Source organism: Cornus florida, unplaced genomic scaffold, assembly GCF_030987335.1.
Source record: "Cornus florida cultivar Cherokee Brave unplaced genomic scaffold, ASM3098733v1 CherokeeBrave_3.0.0_Hap2_Chr10, whole genome shotgun sequence".
Lineage (NCBI taxonomy): Eukaryota > Viridiplantae > Streptophyta > Magnoliopsida > Cornales > Cornaceae > Cornus > Cornus florida.
The window spans coordinates 85,090,994-85,098,960 of NW_026775580.1; positions in this window are offsets into that span (position 1 = coordinate 85,090,994).

Here is a 7,967-nt window from a genome sequence, read left to right on the forward strand (position 1 = left end):
GGGACCAAAAAAAGAGGAAGGTTACTCCGATGATTCCTCTACGAAGGCCGACCAAGAAGGCAGAATTGGAGACCAGGGAGTTGATTCCAATAGGTATTGCATCAGAGTACAAGTCAAGGAAAGTTTCTTGCGTGCGGGATTGGCCACCATACTGTGGACCTAACACAACTTCGGTGGTGCTCGAAGTTGAGCCAAGCGGAGAGAAAGACCCCGAAGAAGATCAGGATGAAGGAGATACCAGAGCATCCGAGATGGAGGGCACCGGAGTTCAAGGATGACTGCTCTTTTAAGAGTACTTTTAATTACTAATAGTGGATGAGGTATTAGTAATAATGTAGTACGGATTTAATCACGTACGTTAGGATTATGTTAAAGAACACCTTACAGTTATTTGTTTGATAGTTTTGGTTTGAAAAGTTCTTAATAAAGTAAACTTGTGGTTTTGGCTATCTCTATTGTGTTTATTGGAAGTTGTGTTGTGATGCATACATGAATGGTTTTATTAAACTATATTGGAATGTGTACGTTGCGATAAGGAAGGAAAGTCAGTCACAGTAGGGTGATTGGTTTGTGGGCAAGCAAACAAAGTTTTGCTTATAGGTTCATTGTCTTGCGATAGGATGATTACCAAGGAGTTATAAAAGAACTTGTGTAAACTCATTATGGTAGGTTTAGTATAGAAGGAAGATTCTCAAAATAGAGCGACGTTCTAACTCTGAATAGATTTCAGAGTATTTTGTGTACCCTCTGTGTTTTGCTCTACGGAATAGTTGGTATTTTGGTTTGGATGGTTTAGTTGGGACACTAAATATTTGCAGGCTCAGATTCCTAACCAATCTAGTGATTTTGGACATGCACACTTATACGGTGTTACTTGGGGTGGATTGGTTATCTCACTACCATACCCAAGTTAATTATTTTGAGAGGTCTATTATGTTCACTATACATGGTCAGGATATGTATGTTATAGCTGTGCAACGTTCTGATGGGGGCGGTAACACTTATTTGTTCTATGTGGATGAGGAAACGGAGGAGGCGGTTACTGTATCATTGGATCGTATACCAATTGTACAAGACTTTCCGGATGTATTTTAGGAAATTCCAGGGTTGCCACCTAGTCGCGAGATTGACTTTGTGATCGACTTAGTTCCAGGCACTACACCTATTGCTAGGGCACCTTATAGGTTGGCACTAATGGAGATGCGTGAGTGGAGGGATCAGATTCAGCAGCTACTCAGCCAGGGTTTCATTCACCGAAGTACTTCACCTTGGGGAGCACCGGTCTTGTTTGTGAAGAAGAACGATGGTTCGTTTCACCTGTGTATAGATTACAGGGAGTTGAACAAGGTTACTATTCGTAACAAGTACCCTCTACCCAGGATCGATGATTTGTTTGATCAGTTACGGGGAGCCACATACTTCTCCAAGATTGATCTGCGTTCTGGGTATCATCAACTGAGGGTTAGGGAGCAGGATGTTCCTAAGACAGCGTTTCTCACGAGATATGGTTCTTATGAGTTTCGTGTCATGTCGTTTGGGACGACTAATGCACCTGCAGTATTCATGGATTTAATGAACAGAGTCTTTCGGGCTTATTTGGATCAGTTTGTTATTGTCGTTATTGATAACATCTTGATCTATTCTCGATCGGAGGACGATCATGCTTGGCATCTACGTATAGTCTTGTAGACGTTTCGTGAGCACCAGTTATATACTAAGTTCGAGAAGTGTGAATTTTGGCAGCGAGAAGAGAAGTTTCTGGCTCACGTGGTGTCAGACAGGGGGATAGCGGTTGATCCAGCCAAGGTTTCAGCTGTGGTAGAGTGGGTACAACCTACTTCACCTACCGAGGTTCGGAGTTTTCTCGGTTTGGCAGGATATTATCGTCGGTTCATCCAGGGGTTCTCCAAGATAGCAGGACCACTCATTCATCTAACCAAGAAGGGTGTACAGTTCGTGTGGGATGAGCACTGTCAGCGAGCTTTTAATAAGCTGAAAAGGAAGTTGACTTCTGCACTGATCCTGGCTACTCCACAGAGCGGGATAGAGTATCTTGTCTACACAGATGCTTCGTTGTAGGGTCTTGGATGTGTTTTAATGCAGGAGGAGTGACCAATTTCTTATGGATCTCGGAAGCTTAAGCCTCATGAGCTTAATTATCCAACACATGATTTGGAGTTGGCAGCAGTAGTCTTTGCCTTACGTATTTGGAGGCATTATCTGTTGGGTGAATTATTCAGATTATTTAGTGATCACAAAAGTCTGCAGTACTTGTTCACTCAGCAGGGGGCTGAATATGAGACAGCGTAGATGGTTGGAGTTTGTGAAAGACTATCACTTTTCTATACAATATCATCTAGGGAAAGTGAATGTGGTAGCGGATGCACTCAGTCGCCAACCTGTTGGTAGTCTTTTTGCTTTATTCACTACTGAGTGGCATGCTTTGAAGAAAGTAGATGAGTTGCCGGACACTTTTATGGCTTGTATGGTAGTTACACCTTCTATTATTTACAAGGTTTTGAAAGCACAACTCACGAATCCGCAGTGCATTGGCAAGGTTGCAGAGATAGCTTTCGGAGAGGTTCCATTCTACTATGTTAGGGCTGATGGAGGTTTGAGGTACAAGGGATGGTTAGTGGTACCTTCTGCGGATGATTTGAGGAAGGATGTGATGACTGAGACTCACCACTCTGAGTTTTCTATTTATCCGGAAGGCGATAAGATGTATCAGGATATGAAGAGGCAGTTTAAAAGGCAAGTATGAAAAGGGACATTGCTCTTTTTGTCTCCCGATGTAGTACTTGTCAGATGGTCAAGATTGATCATCAAAGGCCGCCAGGAGTTCTACAGCCACTGCCTATACTGGAGTGGAAATGGGAGAGTATTTCTATGGACTTTGTGGAAGGGTTGCCAAATTCCTTCAAGGATCACAACTCCATTTGGGTTATTGTGGACAGACTGACGAAATCAGCTTACTTCTTGCTTATTCGCACTGACTTCACTTCGGAGCAGTTGGCGAGGCTTTACATTTCAGAGATTGTGAAGTTGCATGGCATTCCGTTGTCTATTATATCGGACAGGGATTCGAGCTTTGTGTCAGGATTCTGGAAGAATTTTCAGCATGCTTTGGGTACAGAGTTGCATCTTAGCACTGTTTATCATCCTCAGACTGATGGACAGACTGAGAGGGTGAACCAGATTATGGAGGATATGCTTCGGTCCTGTGTTCTTGACTTCAAGGGCCATTAGGAAGATTACTTACCACTTGTGGAGTTTGCTTATAACAATAGTTTCCAGAAAACTATTGGGATGGCACCATTTGAGGCATTATACGGCCGACTGTGTCGATCGCCTGTTTGTTGGATGGAGGTTGGCGAGAGTAGATTTTTGGGTCTTGAGTTCATCAAGGATACTTCTGAGAAGATTGCTCTTATTAGAGATCGCATGTGTACTGCTCAAAGTAGGCAGAAGAGTTACGCGGATCGTCGCACACGTGCTTTGGAGTTTCAGGTTGGGGATTAGGTGCTACTCAAAGTGTCGCTTATGAAGGATATAATACGCTTTGGGAAGAAAGGGAAGTTGTCACCGTGATTTGTCGGTCCATTCATGATTACGGATCGGGTTGAAGCTGTTGCTTATCGAATGGCACTTCCGGATAACTTGGGTCGCGTCCATAATGTGTTCCATGTTTCCATGTTGCGGCAATTTCTGCGAGATGAGGATTGATATCAGCATATTGATGTTGGGGAGATTAAGTTGCAACATATTTGGAGTCACCGTGTCATATTGTCGACCGGCGGGATCAAATCCTTCGTAACAAGGTTATCCCTTTAGTGCGTGTTCGGTGGAGTCATCACAATGGGGGTGAGTCCACTTGGGAATGGGAGGAGGTCATTCGCTCGCAGTTTCCTGAACTATTAGAAGAAGGTAAGAGCGAATTTCGAGGACGGATTTCCTTTTGTTAGGGGGGAAGAATGCAATACTCCTAATTTTAAAAGGATAGTCCTGGTATTTATTTTATTATTTCAAATGCATTTTTACTTGTTGACGTGCATATGTGTTAATTTTATTACTTTAATTGTTGGTTTATTATTTACTTGTTTTCTTTGTTGGGGTTCTTTGTTGTGATTTAATTGAATTTACTTATTTAAATTGTTCTATTTTAGTTGGTGTAATTATAGTAATTATTTGGTTGTTTTATTTAACTTAATTAGTTGGTTGTTTTAATTGATTTAAGTTAACTGATGAATTGTTTAAATGCATTTATTTTATTAATTATAATTGTTTTCTAAACTAAACGTGACTGTAGGGTTAGTTGCATGTATGGTATACACATAAGTAGCCGACATTGATATTATAAACTAGTTGGGTTTTATGGGCCGAGTTTCAGTTTAGGGTTTAAGTGGACTTAGATTTAAGGTGGCCTATAAATACATGTAGGGTATCAGTTTAGGGTTGAGAACCCAATTCACGGCATACAGAAAACAGAGAGACTTGTAGAGGAATCTGGGAGAGAACAGAGAGGGGAAAACCAAAGGATTACCGGAAAAGTTTAGAAGAAAGACGTTGAGATTTTGAACCAAATCTCACAGGCAAGTTCTATCCTTACTCTCTCCCTTAGGCTTTCGTGTTCTTTGCATTCCTAATCAGTTTTAGGATTAATTGAATGTTAAAAACAACATCTGTTTGTGTTAAAACTTGGATTATATCAGTATGTTTGTATGCTTATTAAACCTGTTAAAACGTGATTTTTAATTGCATAATTCTTTGTTTAAATCCATGTTAATGATGTATTAAGGGCTTAAACATAGACTAGGAACATACTGGGGTTTGGTTTCAACTTCTGGGAACCATAACTGTGAGTTATAGAAGGTGCAGAGTACGTCGGAGGAAGAAAAGACGAGGCAGAGTGGGAGAGAGCCGGCTCTCCCTTGGAGAGAGCCGGCTCCTTTATGATGGGAGGCGGCTCCCAAGGTGTGGGAGCCAGCAAAGAGCCGGCTCCACAATTTTAGAGCAGGCTCTTTGCTCCATTTTTCTTTTATTTTCATTTTCTGTACGTTTTGCATGCAGTGTATGAATTTTGGAGATTTCAGATGAGGTTTAGGTTTGTATATGGGAAGTTTTTATAAAGCCTATAGTTATATTAAGGCTCCAAGAGTCATGTTAAGAAACTAATTACTTATGGTAGCTTGGACAGTATATGGTTTAGACAAATTAATACACATATTGTTAGAGTTGGAAGATTTAAATTGTTTAATCCTTTTGTTAACAAATTTTCCTGTGACGGATAATATAATTGAGGCTTGTATCACAATACACTATGATCAGGTATTTCAATTATGCTATCTGGGGATGGGTTGATGTTTAATGGAACTATGGTTTAACTTTAACAATTTATTTAATTAAGGAGCAATATGAACTAAGTATGTTTATGTATCCAGTTTATCATGCTTATTATAGATTAGTGGATGATTATATGATTATTGTTAGTAGCCACTGTTGGGGGAATGGACTTTGTTGATGTTTACTCTAAATGTCTGTAATATCAACTGTTAAGTGTTGAATGATAATTTGAAATAATTTTATCATTATACCTGATTGAATGAAACAACCTAAACTGAGTAGGTTTGTGTATATACAGTGACTATGGTTCTTGATGCTTACATTATGCCTATTAGTATCAGTGTTGGATATAAAAACTGAATTTGTTTATGTATATGGCTGATTCTGTTTATTGATGCTTACACTATGCTTGTTAGTATCAGTAATGGGAATATGGATTTAGCTGATATTTGCTTTAATTGTTGATATTATCAACTGCTGGATGATTGGATAGTATACACCGGTATGGGACGGTGGTATACTAGGGACGGTTTGGTTTCAAAATACCAAAACCTACCTACTCTGGATTAAGAATTGGATTAATTAAAAGTTAAGTCCTATTAATTGTAGTGTCATGGCAACGACTAGTTGAGCGGCACTACTAGGATTCAGGATGGACTTTAAATATATTGTTATGGTACCTCGATATGAGCTTGAGTCTTAGGATCGACAGTTAGGGAGCGTATATGCATTGGGATGCATGGCTGGATACGATGGTTAGAGGTGTACCCTGTTTAGGTTTAGGTACACATGCCCACTTCGTGTGCGTTTTAGCATGTTACCTCTATTCAAGTTGAGACCGGCGTGTAGTCTAGTGAGAGTCCTTTAGTGTGACTATATATATATATTTACGGACTATTAGCTATTGTTGAATTGTTTAGGGTATACATACGTATCGGGCCTCTGTTTGGATTGTAGTAGTATAGAACTTGCGTGTGGGCCTGACCCACTTCTATTTTTCAAGTACACGACAGTTCCAGACCTAGACGTGTTTGTGTTGAGCAGAGGTTTCTATTCACTCTTCCGACGATGTAGGATTCTCACCATAGTTTATTTCTGGATGTTTATTGTAATACCCCTAATTTTCAAAAGGATAAAATGGGAATTTAAATTTTAGATTTTGGTTTTGATTTCATTTGTGTTTAATTTTATAACTTAGTTGTTTAAATTAATTGCTTTAATTGGTGAAATTATTTTATGTGTATTTGCTTAATTATTATTTATGTGTTTAATTTAATTGTTGAATTGAAATTGTTTTAATTTAAATTATCTGATTAGTTTGTGGTTTTAACTATAATTGTTTTATTTGTGAGTTAATTTAATTATTTGATTAATTTATGGTTTAAATGGATTATTTGTATTATTTGGTTTTATATATAGTGTAAATTTAGGGTTTTCTTTTGTGAGTTTTAGCCGTCATATGTTAGGATTGGAATTAGAGTTAGGGTTTTATAGACGGCTATATATATATATATGTTCTTTTACGTCTGTTAGAAAAAAAAACCCTATTCACGAAATAGTATTTTTAAAGGAAAACAGAGAGAGTCTCAAAATATAATCTGTGAGGCTAAAGGAGAAAGACTGGAGGAAGAACCAAGGGGTTGCTTCTGGATGGAACCAGGAATTAATAGAGGAAGGGAACTGTGAGCAGAGCAGAGGGGAAACAGACTTAGAGAATTCTGAAACTTAAACTTAGAGACGACGCTTAAGGTGTCACACCGAAATCTAAAGGCAAGTTTCATTCTCTCCTTCCTGTAAACTTGTATTCTGTGCATTCTTTATAGTCTCCAGGGTTAATTCAACCTTAAAACTGATGGTTGATGCATGTGTAACAGACTGTAACATGTTGTGTTTAAAGAACTGGAATCGGTTTCCTACATACTGTGTTTGTTTGTGAATTGAGATTTTTGTAAATTAATTCATAGTGGAAGGTGAAGAGTTTCTAGGAGTCTAGGAACTTAGACGGAACCCTAGGAATGTAATTAAACTTTAAAACGAATATTTATGCATAATGAACCAAGCTAAAATCTGTTTTTACGTTTTGTGTTTCTGAAATTATTCTTTATTTCAACTGTTGCGACTAAGATTTAAGCTTCTGTAAATCAAATCCTAAGGGGATGTGAGGAGGTTCTAGGACTGTGTGGATGTAAATTGAACTCTAGGAATTTTAAAGATCTGTATCAAAGGTGGGACGGATGGTTGGAATGGCGCCGGAAGCGAAGCCAAAGGTCAAAGACGAAGGAGCAAGCTCTCAGGGAGAGAGAGCCGGCGCCGGCTCTGGAAGATAAAGAGCCGGCTCCCATGGGGGGGAGCCGGCTCCCTTGAACAGATACCCCTTCGGGGGTATTTTCGGAATTTGTTTTGACCTTAGGGCCTTAAACAGAGTTTCTGAAAAGTAAAAGGGGTTCTAAATACTTAAAAATTTACCTATTGGAACCTTTAAACAGTTGGTTTATGCTAGGGTTTAATAATTCCAATCTATCACATACATTGAAAAGGAAAAGAAAAAAAAAAAAATGAAAAAATTGCATGAAAATGTGAACACATCCACCTACAGTATCTCGACAAAAGTATACATCAGTTAT